Source organism: Hippopotamus amphibius, chromosome 1 (assembly GCF_030028045.1).
Source record: "Hippopotamus amphibius kiboko isolate mHipAmp2 chromosome 1, mHipAmp2.hap2, whole genome shotgun sequence".
NCBI classification, from domain to species: Eukaryota; Metazoa; Chordata; class Mammalia; order Artiodactyla; family Hippopotamidae; genus Hippopotamus; species Hippopotamus amphibius.
Window position 1 is genome coordinate 13,757,758 of NC_080186.1, and position 17,930 is coordinate 13,775,687.

At 49.1% G+C, this 17,930-nt stretch overlaps 1 protein-coding gene across 1 annotated transcript in view; it reads left to right on the top strand.

Annotated features, from left to right (window-relative positions):
- The window catches only part of IGSF21 (immunoglobin superfamily member 21), a 245,812-nt gene that overhangs the window by 180,362 nt on the left and 47,520 nt on the right, over window positions 1–17,930 (top strand). The gene's annotated exons all lie outside the window — the stretch shown is intronic.

Sequence of the window (17,930 nt, forward strand, 5' to 3'; positions counted from 1 at the left end):
TTTCACTCAGCTCATCTGGGAGATTTGTCTACATGGTGGCGTGTGGTGTCGACCCATCCTTTTTCATTGCTGTGTAGTACTCCATTGCCTGGCTCGATTACAGTTCATCCATTCTCCTATGGAGGGACATTTTGGGGAGTTGCTTCCAGGTTTTCACAATGAGAAGTGAAGTTGCTTTGCACTTGAGCATTCATTTCTTTTGAAAGTATCCCTGGGAGAGGCAGAGCTGGAGCCTCAGGAAGGCAAAGGTTCAGCTGGAGTGGAGGCCGCCTGGATTGGTTTGCTCGGGCTGCCGTAACAAAATACCATCAACTGGGTGGCTTAAAACAACAGAAATGTGTTCTCACACAATTCTAGGGGCTAGACATCTGAAATCAAGGTGTCACTTGGACCCTTGTTATGAATAATAAAGCTACAACATAAGGAATGCTTAAGACAGATGGTGACATGATAGAGTCACCCTGGAGCTAGGCTCCTGGTGTCCAAATCCCAGCTCTGCCACTTACTGGCTGTGGGACCCTCGGCAAGTCACTACCTCTCTGTGCCTCAGCTTCCCCATCTCTAAAATGGGGATGATGATAACTCATACACCTTGTGGAGTGTTTGTGAGGTTTAAATGAGTTGGTAAAGCTCTTAGAACTGGCACGATGTACACGAGATGGGAGGGTAGTGGTGATTATGTGCTAAGCAACTTATATGGCTGTTGGCCTTTGCCACATTCACCCAACAGTATTTACCAAATGCCTTGATGAACCAGGCATGGTGCTGGGCTCTGGGGAGACAGTGGTGAACGATCCAGCCAGGCCCCGTTCCATAGGGCTCTGGATCACCATACACATAGGAGTTATTATTGCTCCCATTTTATGGGTGAGAAGACTGAGCCCTGGACATGCTAAGGATTTGAGGTCACATAACCGGAAAGCAGAGGAGCTGGTATTTGAAACCAGACAGTCTGCATTCTGGACCACTGTCCTTTATTGCCTTTCTAATTCACAGCCCCAGGACCCAGAGTCCTGGAACTCTGCCCTGAGCCTTTCTAGAAAACTTGGAAACAATTTCAAAGCAAGGGTCTCTTCCTTTATTAAGGCCACCTCGGGAAGACATGAAAATTTGGCTCTGATCAAATTAGGCCCATGTTGTAGTATAACTTTCTATATTCACCATAAAGCTAATAAACTAATAAATTAGACAGAATGAAAATATCATTGGGCAAGACTGCACACTAAAGCATTGCTGTAATTACTCTCACGGCCGGGGCCAATTTCTCAAATTTCGCCTTGGCCAAGTTTCCTCAGCTCACCGTGTCCCTAATAAGGCATAACTCACTCTATAAACATTAAATTGACTTATTTATTTTAAATTGCGGTGGAACTGAAAACCACCTTGATAAACCTATTCTCATGCATCTGCCTTCTCATGAACATGGCCCAACATTTTTTTTTTTTTAACAAAGAAAATATCTAGTCTGTTTCAGCCTTCCCTATCCTCCAGCCCAGCCTGGCTGATCCTCCCTCATCATGATTCCAACTGTAGAGATTTGACTCATTCCCCGGAGGCTAGCGGAGGTCATCTTTTATGTAGAAAGATGATTCATGCCTAATTAATAGTAATAATGGTGCTAACATTTATGGAGTGTGTATGACGTGGGTACTGTGAGCTGGGCCCTCTGCTATGACCTCCTTACACTTGAATTTGTTTAATCCTCAAATAAGCCTGCGAGGGCCATCCTGCATCAACCTCTCTTTGCAGGTGAGGAAACAGAGGATCAGAGAAGGGAAGTGACTCGCCTGAGGCCACAGAGAGAATGACTGGGAGCAGAGCTGGGACCCAGGCAGGGTGGTCTGAGGTCACACTCTGATTCTCCCCACTAACCTCTCCTACCTCTCAGCAAACTCACACCAGTGCTGAGGATATATCAGGCCCGGGAGGGCAGCTAGGAATTCTGGCTGCCGTAAGACACATTTATTCCTCTTTTTTTTTTTTTCCTATTGTGAGGCCGTTTGATGTTTTTAATTTTTTATATTTTTTAACGTTTAAAATTTTTTATGCAATTTTTAAAGGTTGCTTTCCATCTATTATAAGCGTTGGCTGTATATTATTACAAAACATTGGCTCTATGCCCCATGTCGTACAAGGCGCCCTTGAGCCTGTCTTACACACACTAGTTTGTACCTCCCACTCCCCCACCCCTCTATTGCCCCCCCCTTATCCTCCCCGCTAGTCACCACTCGTTTGTTCTCTGCATTTGTGAGTCTGCTTCTTTTTTTGTCACATTCACCAGTTTGTTGGGTTTTTCAGATTCTACGTATTAGCGATATTATACAGTATTTGTCTTTCTCTGTCTGCCTTATTTCACTTAGCATAATACCCTCCAAGTCCATCTATGTTGCTGCAAATGGCAAAATTTTGTTCTTTTTTAGGCTGAGTAGTATTCCATTGTGTGTGTGTGTGTGTGTGTATTCCATATCTTCTTTATCCATTCATCTGCTGATGGACACTTAGGTTGCTTCTGTATCTTGACAATTGTAAATAATGCTACTATGAACATTGGGGTGCATGTATCTTTTCAAATTGGTGTTTTTGCTTTTTTCAGATATATACCCAGGAGTGGAATTGATGGGTCATACTGTAGTTCTATATTTAGTGTTTGGAGAAACCTCCGTACTGTTTTCTGCAATGACTGCACCAATTTACATTCCCACCAAAAGAAAACACATTTCTTGAGCTGCAGGAGGCATTCACAGCCTGAGGGGTGGGGGTTGGTGAAGGGGAAGATCTGGACAAACAGACAAGCATTACTGGGGACCCTGGGGGTGCACAGATGTCTACCTGGCCTCCTTCATGGAGGTGCAAGAGTGTAAGGGGCTTGGGTGGTTTATCAGAGACCATGATGGGTCGGGGAGTGGGAGACGGCCAGACAAAGACACAGGGGAAGGGCATCCCGGGTGGAGGGCACAGCAGGACCAAAGGCCAGATGATGCATCCAGAGACCCGTGGCTGCAGTGAGGGCAAGGAGTGCAGGCGTGCTGCATGGAAGGAATCTTAGCAGCGGGGAGCATGGGCCCTGGTCCACCCACCATCCCCCAGGCTGTTCCCGCTCACCCTGAAGGAGACGACACCACTATCAGCTGAGAGCCTGAGAGCTGTCTGTAAGCCAGCATAAGCTGGCCCATCTGGAACCACCTGGATCCGAGCAAAGAGGGAAACTCTGGCTCTGGGCAGGACGTGTGGCCACGCTGGAAACCAGGTGTGATGATGTTGTTCTCCCCAGAGTTGGGCACATTATGCCAACTCCCTGAGGCCAGCTCCCCATGTGAAATGGGAGTCGTGTTGCCTACATCAGGGGGTTTTATCCTCCAGACATGCACGTCTGGCCCCTTATCCGACTTTGCTCTTTGGGATGTCTCTCAGGCAACTTAAACTCAAAGTGGACTCATATCCTCTCTTGGTTGTTCTTTGTTGCTTGCTGAGTGAAAGACCCCACCATTCACCAGCTGCTAGAAACTCAGGAATCATCCAGGTGCCTCTCTTTCCCTCCCTCTCCCTGTGCAATCAACCACTATGTCCCATCCCTGATACCTCCCAAATCAATTCCAAGAGAGTTCATTTCTCTCTATTTCCCCTGCTAGACCAAGCCACTGGCATTTCTCATCTGACACCATTGCAGTAGTTTCCAAACTAGTCTGCACATCCCACTCCTGACCTTCTTCATCCTGTTCTCTACTTGGCAGGGTGGAAAATGCAGACTAGCCATGCCCTGCCTCCATCCTCACTCCCCCCCAGTTTCTTCAGTGATGGCCACTGTTCTTGGGAAGAAAGCCACATTCTTTAATATGACCCAGGAGGTCACGGCATGACCCCTGCCTGCATCACGTTCCGCATCTTGTATTACTGCCCTTCACTCCCTGGATTTCCCTCACTTCTTCACTGACCATCACTCCTCTGCCCTCCCAGCTCTTTTGCACATCTGGCTCCCTTTACCTGGAACCTTCTCCACCTGCCCTCCCCCATCACCTCACCTGCCAAGAAGTCCTGCTCCTTCTTCTGGCCTCTGTGTTCATGTTCCTTCTTCAGAAATCCGTTCCTGTTGTTCCAGTGCAGCTTGGTCAGGTCCTCCCATTGTTAATTCTAGGAGCACCCTGGATGTCTCATGAAATCCATCACACTATTAATTAAACATGTATTTAGGTGGTTAGTTCCAATCCTGTCTGGAACACTAGAAAGTAATCTCCGTGAGGGCAGAGATCACGCCTGTCTTATTCACTGTTTTCTCTCTAGTAATTACTCCATGTGCCATTGAGTGGAACATGGTAGACACCCAATGTAGAATTGTTGCCTGCATGGACAAATGGATGGAGGAATGGTTGGATGGATAGTTGGATGGATGAATAGACAGAAGGATGGATGGATGGACAGAAGGATGGATGGATGGACAGAAGGATGGACAGATGGATGGATGGGTGGAGGGATGGATGGAAGGATAGACAGAAGGATGGATGGATGGACAGAAGGATGGACAGATGGATGGATGGGTGGAGGGATGGATGGAAGGATAGACAGAAGGATGGATGGATGGATGGAAGGATGGATGGATGGATGGATGGATGGATGGATGGATTAGTGGATGGATAGTTTAATGGATGGATGGATGGATGATGGATGGATAGACAAATGGATGGAGGCACTGGAGGTTTAAGGAGATCCTATGTAGAAGCCCCCAGCATAGTACCTGCATAGTACCTGGTACAGAAAAGTCACTCAGTGTTTGCTAGGTTGGAAACACAAATCTCTGCCACATTCCAGTGTAGGGATTCCCGCTTGCCTCTCAGGCTCACTTCCTGGAAGGCAGAGTCCCTGATGGGAAACCAAGACCCACAGCCAGCCTCAGGCAGAATATGACAGAGGGCAATTGGGGTCCCCATCCTGTACCAGTCACTGGGCCTGGGATCTGCCAGGCAGTGATGCAGAGCAGCGGCGGGGTAGGATGCCCTGGAGACCTTGGGCCCTGTCAGAGCAGAGCCGTCATCTGTCCCCTTCCTCCCAACAGGGACGTGGCCACTGCCGGGGCCACAGGGAGTGCGTTCTAAAGCTTAACACTGAAGAATGGGGTCTCTCCTGCTGCTGCGGGGGATGGTCCCCCAGTGCCTTCCAGAAACCACAGCTGCCTTCCTACCCCTTGCTCAGAGACAAGAGGGTCCTTCTCCTGCTCAGAGCTCTGCACAGACTCTCGTTTTTATCAGCTGTCCTCTCTGACCTTGAACACAGGCATGAGCAAGTCTCTTACTAGCTTGTGTGCCAGCCCTGCCTCTAGGCTCCATAGTGGCTCTCTAACTTAACCCCGTCCCTAAGGCCCAGCCTCAGTGCCTCCCCAGGATGAAAATTCCACCCAGATAAGACCTTGATTTAATCTTGCTTCTTGTATTGCTCATGGAATAGCCAGTCTTTCAGTGTGACCTTGGGCATGTTACTTAACCTTTCTGTGCTTCAGTTTCCTCAGCTATTAAACAGGAATGTTAATATAAGAACAGCACATAATAACAACCACAGGGTTGTTTTAGGGGATTAAACGAGCTAATATGTGTTAAGTGCTTAGAAAGGTGTCTGGCACACACACAAGTGCTGTGTGGTGCCTATTATCTTTCAACAAATAGACACTGAGCACTAACACCTGCCTAGTACGTTCTAGGCACTGGGGATACAGGTGGACAGCCTGGCTTACAGAGCTAACCTTAAAGACAGAGCCCACCCTTGGTTCCGTTTTGTGGAACTGGTGACATCTTTCTCTGTCTCTCACTCTGTGTGACCTCGGATGGTTCACACAACCTCACTGAGCCTCAAGTGTCCCATGTGTACAGTGCCTGCCCCTCTGGATTTGGTGAGGATTAGAGATGCAATGAGTAGAGGGCTTAGATCCAGCACATTCACCATGAAAAGTCGTTAGTATTTTTCACGCCAGTTTTTTTCCCAGGACCAGTACTTAGCCCTCTACTCCAAGATCTATGAGCAGGGAAAGAACATTCCGTCATTTGACATACTATTATCTTATCCTCATCTCAGTCCTGGGAGGTGGGCATTATATTACTTGATTTTACAGATTACAAAACATAAGCACAGGATTTCCGTGGTGGTGCAGTGGTTAAGAATCCACCTGCCAATGCAGGGGACACAGGTTCAAACCCTGGTCTGGGAAGATTCCACATGATGCAGAGCAACTAAGCCCGTGTGCTGCAACTACTGAAGCCCACACACCTAGAGCCTGTGCTCCACAGCAAGAGAAGCCACCACACTGAGAAGCCCACACACCGCAATGAAGAGTAGTCCCTGCTCTTCAAAACTAGAGAAAGCCCGCTCACAGCAACAAAGACCCAATGCAGCCAATAAATAAATAAGTAAATAAGTAAATTAATAAATAAATAAAATTCATTTTAAAAAAAGAAAATGGAGTCAGTATGTTTCTGCCATACACTCCTATTTAAATAAATAAATAAATAAATAAGTAAATAAGTAAATAAATAAATATTTTATTAAAAAAAAAAAGACAAGGCAAAAGCACAGATAAGTTAAGCAACCTATCCAAGGTCACGGTGCTTCCAAATGGCAGCTGAGATCTGACCATGTGTCTGTAGGATGCCACCACCCATGCTCTTGGCACTAAGCCACTCCTTAGCTCTGAGAATCAGGACCACCAGATCCAGGAGACCTCAAAGCCAGGACAAAGCCTTGAACACCTAAAACTCACTTGAAAAATGAATTCTCAGTGTTGGATCTTGAGTGTCGTCAAGAGCAGCACCCACCCATCTTCTCTCTGTGTGTACCCTGATGGCTCCATGTTCCTGGGACCTCCTGGTCCTTTTCCTTTCCCCACCCAGCCTCTGGGCATGAATCCACATCCCTACGCAAGTCTCTCAAAGAACAGCAGAGGAGAGCTCTGTGATTGGAAGAAGCATAAAGCCTGATACTAATGATGGCGATAAAAACGAAAATGCAACTCCAGCAGGCACTGCCTTAAGTAAGCGTGTTCCACGTGTTATCTCATTTAATCCTGGCAAAAGCCCCTAGGATAGGTACTGTTGCGATCCCTAATTTTAAGGTGGGAAAATAAAGGCACAGAGTGGTAGAGTAACTTGCTCAAGGTCACACAGCTAGTCAGTGGAGGCATCAGTATTTTAAGCCAGGCTGGAGTCCATGCTTTTAGCATCGCCACCTCTAGCATCCAAAGTATTCGCACAGGCACCTGTGGTGGATCTGGAGAGAGCACAGGAAAAGGTGACCTGCAACACAGAAGGACTTCCTCAGAGCTGGGGGGTGAGGGAGGGGGGCGTATTGACCAAGATGGCTCTTCCCACACCGGGACTGTGGACCACACCACATCCAGCTGCCGGCATTTCCTTGGGCGAGTGTCGCTGCTCCATGACATTGCTGTGGACACAGCCCTTGGTTCTCCCTCCCGAACACAGGTGGGTGGACGGTTGCTTCTTTCTTCATCCCCGCTTTCCCAGCACCACCACCGACAACACAGCTCCTCCTTAAGTCAGCGATTAGCAGAAGGAACAGATGGTGGAGTCTTTGGTTGAAAGTGATGTGTCCGTGAACATTCATCAGGCTGTCAGGCCACTGCTCACTTTTGCGGGCCTTGCCTCCGCTGATAAGAGGTGCGTGTGTGTGTGTGTGTGTGTGTGTGTGTGTGTGTGTGTGTGTGTGTGTGTGTGTGTGTGTTTGGTTAAACAGGACTGTTTCTGTTTCAGCCTAATCCAGGATGCTTATTCCAGAAGCTTAAACCCATTGGGGCTTGGAGTGGGGACTCACCCATGCAGGTGGCTGCCACTCCAACTCCTCCACGGCAGGATCAACTCTGAGCATCTGACGGTCCCAGCTCTGCCCCTTCCCTTGCTCCTTCAGTTTCCCCTGTAAGTGCTTCCTCTCATGGTCCTCACGCACACATCAGGACCTGCAGGCCAAAGCCAGCAATAAAGTTCTGTGTGACTGACCCTGCGATTTTTTTTAATTAAAAAAAAGCTTAAAATTAAATCAATAACAAACTTTTGAAAATCAGATCGCACATACAAATCTTTATTTTTGGCTTCTCTTTAGAAAACAATGATGTGGCCTTTTTGCCAGTTATTTCCAAATTATAGCAATTGACTGCCATAAGTAGTAGCTGGATTTAAACCAGGCAATAATGCCTCTATTCCCCACAGTCCACACCACTCTCTGGTGTCTGAAGCTGTAGCCATTAGAATTAGTTTTGTGGCTATAAGCCACAGAAACTCAAAATAAACGTGTCTTAAATTAGTTAAAAATTTAGTCTTCCTTCTCCTAAGAGTCCCAGGTAATGTTTCCAGAGCATATAGGGATTCTGTGGTGTCAGGGACCCAAGCTCCTTCACTTTTGATTCTCCTCTGTGTATGACCTCCATTCTCAAGGCTGCCTCAAAGTCTAAGAAGGCTGCTCCAGCTCCAGCCCTTGGGACTACATTCCAGCCAGGAGGAAGGGGGAAAAGGCAGGAGAAGGACTCACCCCCTCCCTTAAGAACCCTTCCAGAAGTTGTACCTAACACCTTTATTTACATCCCATTGGCCAGAATGCAGTCACATGGCCACCCCTGCTGCAAGGGTGGCTGGGAAATGTAGTCTTTATTTCACACAGCCATGTGTCCAGCCATCAAAGGTTCTATTACTATGAAAAGAGAATAGCTGTTGAATTGTTGAACTTTCTTACACAAACCATAAGTAAGCCTGTGAAGAGGAGACCTTGTCTTTGACTTTGAGCTCCGGTTACTTCATTGGTAATTAACATACTGTTGTTCATCTCATAGATTTGCTCCAAGGAATTCACAAGATGATGAATGTATGATTTCTTTGTTTATAGTTTGTCTCCCCGAACTAGAACATCAGCTCCACGAAGACAGCGATTTTTGTCTGTGTTGTTTTGTCTGTGTCTGTCATAGCTGTATCCCTAGCACCTAGGGCAGACCCTGACACGTACTAGGTACTCAGTAAAAATATATGGAATGAATGAATGTTTGAACAGATATTTCGTGAATGTCTTCTACTTGGGAGGCACTGTGCTGGGTGTGAGACAGAGCAGGGAGTAAGATGCCTTCCAGTTTTCACATCCCCATGGCACCGAGCCCAAAGCTGAACACACTAAGATAAATACCTATTACCTTGGATGGGATCTCGGTGCCAGCGAGAGTCCAGGCGTTTTAATTTTGTTTTGACAAAGAGGCTGATGGGAAAGGCTGGCTGGCTCCTCTGTCTCCCATCTGCCGGCGGCCCTGGGCACCCTGGCCTGACCTTCCCCCCTCCCAGCCCCACATTGTTCAGGACAGTAAAACATAATTGGCCTGTCCTACTTTTTAAGAGAACCCAGATTGAAGGATTCGGTTTTTTGGTGGGCTGACCTGTTTAAGAGCCTTAAGAGGAAGCTGGGGGTTTCAATTTTCCACTGCCAAAGCAAGGCTGTTTTTAGCTCAGCTTTGATGAAACAGCAGGAATCGGGTTCGGCCCTGGGTCACACATCAGCTGACCTGGTTGGAAAAGGCCTCCTGAGGGGCCCCAGGCTGAGCTGCAGGTTTGCAGGGAAAGGGAAGCTTTGCTTTATTCAACCGGGGTAATTGGTCCTACTCCGAAGCAGCCCCAGGGCCATCCCAAAGGAGAGAGCGAGTGCTGGGCCAAGCTCAGATGCTTGGCCTTCTTGATGGGCTCCTGGAGCCAGACAGACCCGAGTCAGGCATTAGCTGCGTGACCTTAGACAAATTGCTTGGCCTTTCTGGGCCTCAGTTTCCTAATCTGTTCAACGAGGTTCTTCATTTTGATCTTGCTGGACGATTGTAGGTGCAAATGACAGAATGTTGGCTGGCTGCCGTGTCCATCTCGGACTTGGAGGATATTTCCCCTCACTCTCTCCCTGCAGGAAGCCAGGCTGATTGACAGCCACACTGGAGGGGCAGACTGGCTCGGCCCCAGCAGGCCAAGCTTCTCCGAATTGCAAAGCTTTGGCATGCCGTCTGCTTTTCTAAGGGTCAAGAACCATTTCCTTGAGCCTCTTTTCTGATCCTTTTGTCAAACTGTGGTTGAAGAGATTGGCCTCTGGGCCACTGCAGTCCCATATTAAAGGGACCCATGTGATAGATTCTTGCTGGAGTTTGCTTCCAGGAAAAAGTGGTCCCTGCAGACGATGCAGTCTGCTCTTGGTCACCAGAAGGCACAGCCAAGCCATGCACCCAAGGCCCCATGCTGCCGCCCTAGGCTGGCAGGAGGCCCAGAGCAGAAATCACTGCTCTAGAGCCTTAGAGCTCCTGATCGTTCTGCTTCCCGTTTATGATTCTCCAGCTCACGGGAGTGTGTTTCTATCCTGCTGCTGACCACTGACTGGGGGAGTGACCTTGCAGAAGCCCAGAACTTAGATAGGCAATGACCATGGGGGTTCAAGGCATCCACTCCAGAGACCGACTGCCAGGGTACAAGCCCCAGCTCTGACATCCTCTTGCTGAGTGATCATCAACAAGTTCTAGACAACATCCCCATGCCTCAGTTTCCTCCTCTGTGAACTGGGCTGATAATACTAACAGCTACTTCATAAGGGTGTTGTGAAGATTGATCTTTGTCGATGGGGAAACCAAGGCACGGATGTGAAATTACTTGTCCCAGATCCCTTGACTATAGCACGTTAAAGCTGGGAGCATCTGACACACAGGAAGCTCTATTATTATTACGACTGTCATTTTTCTTATTTCAGAGGGCTTCTGTGAGGGTTGAAAGAGATCAGTGTTCCACATGCCTCCCACGGGGTCTTGCACACAGTAGGTGCTCAATTGCTATGCAGAGATGAGCGAGGCATGCATTATTCCCCAGACTCTCTTGCTCTAGTGGCCTAATTCTAGTCTTGCACACAGTAGGGGTGCAGCTGTGTTCATTGAACAAGATCAGAGTGTTCACTGATGCCAGGAAGTGCGGGGAACCCTGGGACAGCCATGGTCCACAACTTCCCTCTCCTGTTAAAGGCAGGTTTGGTTCCAGTGGGCTTGGCATCTTCCTGATGCCAACTCTCACCCACTGCCAAGTACAGAGGCAAAGACGGAGAGGCAGAGATTCTTGCTAAAAAGCAAAACACCTAGAGGGGTAGAAAGGAGAGAGCGGGCATAGCCTCATGCCCTCAGCCTTTCTGTTTCGCTTCTAGTTGGCTCACTGCCCAGCTTCCCTCATCCACATTCCCTTTGGTCCACTGCCTGATTTCTAGTTCCCCACCGCCCAGTGTTTTTCTCCACGGTACACATGTCCCATGCCGTATGCCTGGTGGGCCTGGGATGGCATGGGTGGAGATGAGGTGGAAGGAACGTTCTGAACCCTTGGCCCCTCCTACCCTTGCCCGCCTCCCAGCCCAGACCCTGAGTTAAGCAGGCTGACCGTGAGGGGCTAAATAGATCAATCAGGATGTGGAGGAGAAAGTGGTTTCCATGGCAGCGGCAAGAGGCTAGAGAAGAGAGGCCAGGAGAGGAAGGGGGAGAGAAGAGGGGGAGGGGTCAGCATGAGAGGAGAAGGGGAGGGAGAGGCAGTCGGCCAGAGGGTAGGGGAAAGGGATCAACAGAGAGACGGGGAGATGGGATTGGGATTCGGGGCCTGAGGCTCTGGGTAGCAGCCAGACAGGGTGGAGCGGGCCAGGATGGATGGCACAGTGACCCCCATCTTCCATCCTCTGGGCATCAACGAGGCCAGAGCGGCAGGGACCAGTGATTCTAAACGTCGTCATCCAGCATCCCGGTTACTAAATTCCTGGGCTTGGGCGATCTAGGGATCCCAGGCTAGGCTGTATTTTTTTTCTTGGAAGTTCTTCTTTGAAAGATAAAATTTGATTTCCAAGGAGTGTTTTCCCACATTAGAAACAGGTCATCCCCATTTGCCCACTGGGAAATCCTGGCTGCCGTCTCTGGAGCACCCCTCTGGGCAGGAATGAGGGGGCCTTCCACCGTGGTCTTGTTTGAGCCTCAGAACAAAGGACTCCCTGTGGCTCTGATGCAGAAACCAAGGACCGGAGAGGCAAGGGACCTGCCTGAGGTCACACAGACCTAGGAGGCTGAGCTAGATTTGGACCAGCACCCTGCCTCCCCGGCACCTTCCCATCCAACACAAAGGGTCCCTTCTCAGCGTGAAATGCTAGAACCTGGGAGGGTGCAGCTCAGCGGTGGGCCAGTGGGAGGCAAGCCCCTTCCCCCGGAAAGTCAACGGAGGGGCAGAATGGGGTCTCGCGGTCCTCACCCTCACTGTCAGGGTAGTGAGGGGCTGTCCAGAGAGCTGCAGTAACTGGACCCTAATTACAACACCTTAATGCTCTTGGGCTGGAATTGCCAATCCCCAAATCTGGGGCCAGGAGCAGGGCCTGAGGCTCCCTGAATGGGGGAGGGGAAGACCAAGGGAGGGAGGAGGTTGGGAAGGGCGCTTGCTTGTTCTGGGACTTCTCCCCCTCGGCCACCCTTCTCCATTATCTGCCCTCCAACTACCAGCCCCGCGTTTGATTGGAAGCCACAGATGTTTCGTACCCACTGAGCAGTTTTATGATGGAAACCATTTTCAGGTTGAAAAGGGGGATGAAAATCACGTTAATGGCTTTTTAAAGTTTCTGGAAGGAAAAGAAAAAAAGAGCTCAGGCAGTTTCTGGAAAGAAGGGGAAAAACACAGAAGGAAGAAAGTAATAAAGCTCTCAGCGCTGAGGGAGGGGCTCAGTTCTTAGGTAAAAGGGGGCTTTTCTAACTCTCCCAAGGCCCCTGCCCAGAGTTCCGCCTCCCTCCCTCCCTCACCTGGTCCCTGGGCACCCCCAATTCGAGACAGCCTCTTCACCTCTAACTGGCACTGCTCAAGTGCCCTCAGGTAAGCCCACCACACTGAGACTGGCCAGACCCTTGACTGGCTCCCCAGCCAGAGGGGCTGTCTAGAAGGTGGTGGGGTCCCCTGCTGTGGGATCCCAGCCCCATCGAGCGATTCTGACACGTCCTTCTCCTGCTTGGCTTGGGGGAGAAGTTGGACCCACACTCTTCAGCTATGTGTTGTAGAAATAGCACCAGATTTTTCTGGCTCAATGAGACCCCAACTTATTGAGACTCTGGCTCATGGCGGTCACAGCAGTAGTTCCGTGAACACCTGTTATGTGTCCCTCATCCCCACCCCAAGTGGGGGGAGGCTCTGTAACACCATCACCAATCCTCAAACCACCCTGCGGGGAGCCGCCTGGGTCTGTTTCCCAGGGCCCTCTCCGGGTCACTTGGCACAGGTGGCCTGGCCTCTCCATCCTTGACCTGCTGCTGACTGTGGTCTGGACCAAGGCAAGTCACTCCTCTCTCTAGTTTGCTCATTTGTTCAAAGGAAAGATGACCAACATCCCAATTTTCCTGGAGCTGAAGGGTTCCTGGGACAAGGGATCTTCAGTGCTGAAACCAGGAAGGTCTTAGACAAACCAGGACTTGCTTGCTGGTCGTCCTAGTTAAGACCAGGCTGGACTGGGAGATCTGACATTAAAGGAGCAAAACCCCCAACCTCCTCCACATACACCCCGTGCCCACAGGATGAATCCATTAGCTCAAGGGAGAGTTTCCTTTCTCCACCAGCATCTCTGCCTGGTGCAGTCCGCATGGTTGCTCACCTGCCTGGAGGACTGTCCTCCCAGTCTGCTCCTGGAAAGGGCTTTCTGGAGGAGAAAATCCAGGGATTGGCCCAAAGGAAGCAAGGGAATCATTTCTGACCCATTGGGGTTGAGTTTCTCTTCACAGGCAGCTTCCCCAGGAGTGTAGTAACCAGGGGAGGCTCGGGTCTTACTGTTTCAGGTGACTTTAGCCAACTGCACACCAAGTGCGATGAGACCCTTTGCCCTGGATCTAAGTCTAGTCTCTGGGTCCCACTTTCTGAGCTGATCTTGAGGGTAGACTCAACTCCAGGGGGCCAGGAAAGATGGAGAACACATTATCTCTTTCAGAAGGTGGGGGACAGGGAACAGGTACAGGTGTGGTCCAGGAGGGCAGAGTGAGACTCAGCATCCAGTCTGGGTAAAGTGAGAGTGATGGAGACCACGTGGCCAGCCTCATGGCAGCCCCTGTTGGTTTCAAGGACCCCTGCAGAGCTGCAGAACCTATCCATCTTGAGCAAATTCCATTCAATGATACACATGAGGGACATACCATGAGTTAAGGCCTTCCAAGCTCTAGGCTCTGGTTGGTTTGGTGAAGCCAATGGAAGGGGACCACGCAGTGTGTCTGGTGGGGGAGGGCAAGGTTAAACAGATGGATGGACCCAAGGCAGAGAGAGGAGGGCTGAGAACCTGAGACTTGGGGCTTGCTGGCCAGCAGCAGTAGCATCACCTGGGAGCCTGTTAGAAACTCCCAAGCCCCCATTCAAATCTGCATTTAAACCAGATCCCAGAGATTCTTGAGCCCATTCAAGTTTGAGCCCTGCACCCCAGCATCTTCCCAGGGACTCCTATAGAGGATCCCATCCCAAGATAAGGTCTAGGTCTTGTTCTAGACAGGCCCTTTCTTTCCTGTCCCCAGCTGCTTTCCCAGACCTGCCGGTTGCCACAAATGCTACCCCCTGTGGCCAGTCCATTTCTGAGTGCTGATGGGGTTCATGCAGCCATCCAGGGCCTTTGAGGGGAAAACAAGACGTGATGAGGGTAGTGGGGAGGGGAACAGCTGGGGCTGGCCAAGCAGGTTCACACCTGGGCCACTGGGCCAAACAAACAGACCTGAGCTGCCCACAGACTCCTAGCCAGGCTCTGCAAACTGCACAGGTGTGAGGGAGGGGGCAGAGCAGATGCCTCAACCCTAATCACCATCCTTTATCAGAGAACAGTGAACCTTTTTCAAGGGTCTTGTTAGCCAAACATCCCAATAGCACCTACAGCTGCTAGACCTCATAGCCATTTTTATTAGCTCTGCCTCAGGATGCTGCAGAGGTAGAGCAGGCATTCTGTAACAGATGCCCTGGCATCACGGGGCCATGACATTTGAACTTGAAGAGTAAGCAGGTGTTGGAGGGAGGGAGAAACAAGGTCCAGGCCTCAGGGAATGTGCAGCCAATCAGGGAAGCATGGCAGACGCAGGAACAGGGAAACTTCATTAGTTTCCACTTGAGATCTTTCCAGCAGGCATCGTGGAAAGCCGGGCAGGCACTAGGCTAATAGGATTGCAGGGGGTGTGTTTAACCTACTTGCAAGAATGAACTATTTCCAGGCCCCTTAGAAGCTCCATTTCTCTGCAAACAATGGTTATACCAATGAAAGGCTTTCTCATCTCTTCATTAAAGCAGAGCCTCAAAGGACCAATCGCTACCTGAATCTTTTCCATTAGCCCAGAATGAGGTACTGTCTATATAAATGAAGACCTTTGCATGACAAAATGCTTTTTAAATAGGGTAGATTATAAAAGTTTGGTTCTGACAAGTCTTATTCATTTGCTGAATTGTGGCAAGAGATGTGAGGCCACACACTCCTTTCTTCCTTGCATCCCTCCATCCCTCTCTCCCTTCCTCCTTTCTGGGTTTGGGGCCAGAACAAGGAGGGGCCTCCCATCAGACTGAGTTTGGGCTCTCGATCCTCCAGTGGATGGAAGCCATGGGAAGGTTTTAAATTGGGAAAGGACAGGCCAGATCCTCACTGTGATAAGGTCACTCTGGTAGCAGGGTGGGGAGGGGACAACCTGGAGGGGGCCTCCGGCAGGGAGAAATGGCAAGAATGAAGACAAAAGTGGAGCAGTTCCAGACAGAACAGGATCAGCAGCATGGAGAGAGGGAACTGACCACGTGTCCCCTGTCCTGCAAGCTCCCATCCCCTGAAAGAAAGTTAGAAGAAAAGAGGGTCAGAGGCAAATGTCACACACACTTTTCTCCTAGAGAAATCCCGTGGCCCCCACCCTCTCTCCCCAGTCTTTTTATCCATGTGGCCACGCAGTTCCAACAGGACTTGTTATTTGGGCTTGGAGCTCACTGCGGATGGAGAGCAGCATTTTAAAAGCAGGAATGAGGTAACGAAGAAGGAGCTGCTTCTAAAGGAAGCACTCTGAGCAGAGTGTGCAAAGGCAAAAAGCCATAAAAGCCGAGATCCTCCTACAATCACTGTAGAAAACAGTTGTACAGCTTCTTCACTTTAAAATATGCCCAGCCAGGCCACTCCTTGGTATGAATCCAAGAGCGATGCAAGCATACGTTCATACAAAGACTTGTCCGCAAAGGTTCACAGCAGCTTTATTTGTAACAGCCAGAGAGCGGCCCAAGCACCCATCAGCAGGTCAATGGTTAGATAGGAGGGTGTATAGCCACGCAATGGGAGGCCACTCAGCCTTAAGAAGGAACAAACTGTTGATAAAGGAAACATGAATGAATCTCAAATAATGATGAGTGAAAGAAACCAAGCAAAAAACAGGACATGCTCTTAGGTTTCATTTATATGAAACTCTAGGAAACGAGATCCTAGGAAACGGTGACAGAAAGTGACTCCGTGGTTGCCTGGGGTTGGGGGCAGAGGGCACAAGGAAACTTTTGGGGGTGAGATGTGCATTATCTTGATTGTGGCAATGGTTTCAATGGTATAGTGTAAGGGCAAACTAACCCAAAACATGGCACTACCCCTAAGAAATGGCAGCATGAGATTGGCACTTGTTGTGATGACCTTGATCCAGAGTCAACTTAATGTCCAGCTGGCTTCTCAGAGGAAGGAGGAGGCATATATGTAGACTCAATAAAAAAAAAAAAAATGCCTTTATAGTGCTGCTATATAAAAGTCCAGACCGTTCCTGACTTACCATGGTTCGACTCACAATGTTTCAACTTTACGATGGCGTAGAAGCGATACACCTTCTGTAAAAACCAGACTTCAGATTTTGAATTTTGATCTTTTCCTGGGCCAGCCATAAGCAGTACCAGACTCTCTTATGATGCTGGGCAGGACAGGCTCTCCCAATCAGCCACAGGGTCATGATGGTAAACAACAGATACATTTACAACCGTTCTATACCCAGATAATGATTCTGCTTTTCACTTCCAGTATAGTGTTCAACAAATTGCATGAGATATTCAACACTTTATTGTAAAATAGACTTTGTGTTGGATGATTTTACCCAACTATAGGCTAATGGGAGTGTCCTGAGCACATTTAAGGCAGGTGAGGCTAAGCTCTGATATTCAGTAGGTTAGGCGTATTAAATGCATTTTTGACATGATATTTTTAATCTTCAACTGGCTTATCAGGATGTAACCTCATTGTAAGTCGAGGAAGATCTCTATTGTTCTGTCTTCTCCCATGAGATGCACTCAACACTGCAAACATGGTAGATGCTTAATAGTTTATTTTAAAATTTTAATCAATTAATGGTGTCGGCGGAAAAATCTGTGTCTACAGCCTGCCAGGCTCTGCTCTAAGTGCATTTGCATGTCATTAATTTAGGTTTCAGGTCTCAGCAAAAGTCACTTACTGGACCATCTGATTCGCCAACAATACAGGAAAAATAACTCAAAGATCCGTTCCCTGTTTCATTCCAGCCCCACCCGCTGCTCCCAAGTCCACGATCTCCAGTCTGGGAGAATCTAGGACTCTTCCCAGTGGAAAGACAAAGTCAGGAAAGGAAAGATGATTAGAGGCTGTAAAGTCATGTCAGCTGTGGAGAATGTGAATACAACTGGCTCAGCAAACACCAGGCATCAGAATTAAGGAGCCCACCGGAAGCTGGAAGAAGGGAATTTAGGAAAATAAAAGACCATCCCCGTTTCTCCCAGAAGGGAGGAAGCAGATGGCTCTCATTACCTGGAGAGGGGGCTAGTCTCAAAATAGAAATATGCTCAAGAGCAATGGAGGCAAATTCCGGTCCCTGGGAGCTCAAATTAATTTGCTGGGAAAGGAAGGTCTGAGGTGCAGTGTGGGGATGGGGCTGTGGGTTCCAAAGACCTTTCACG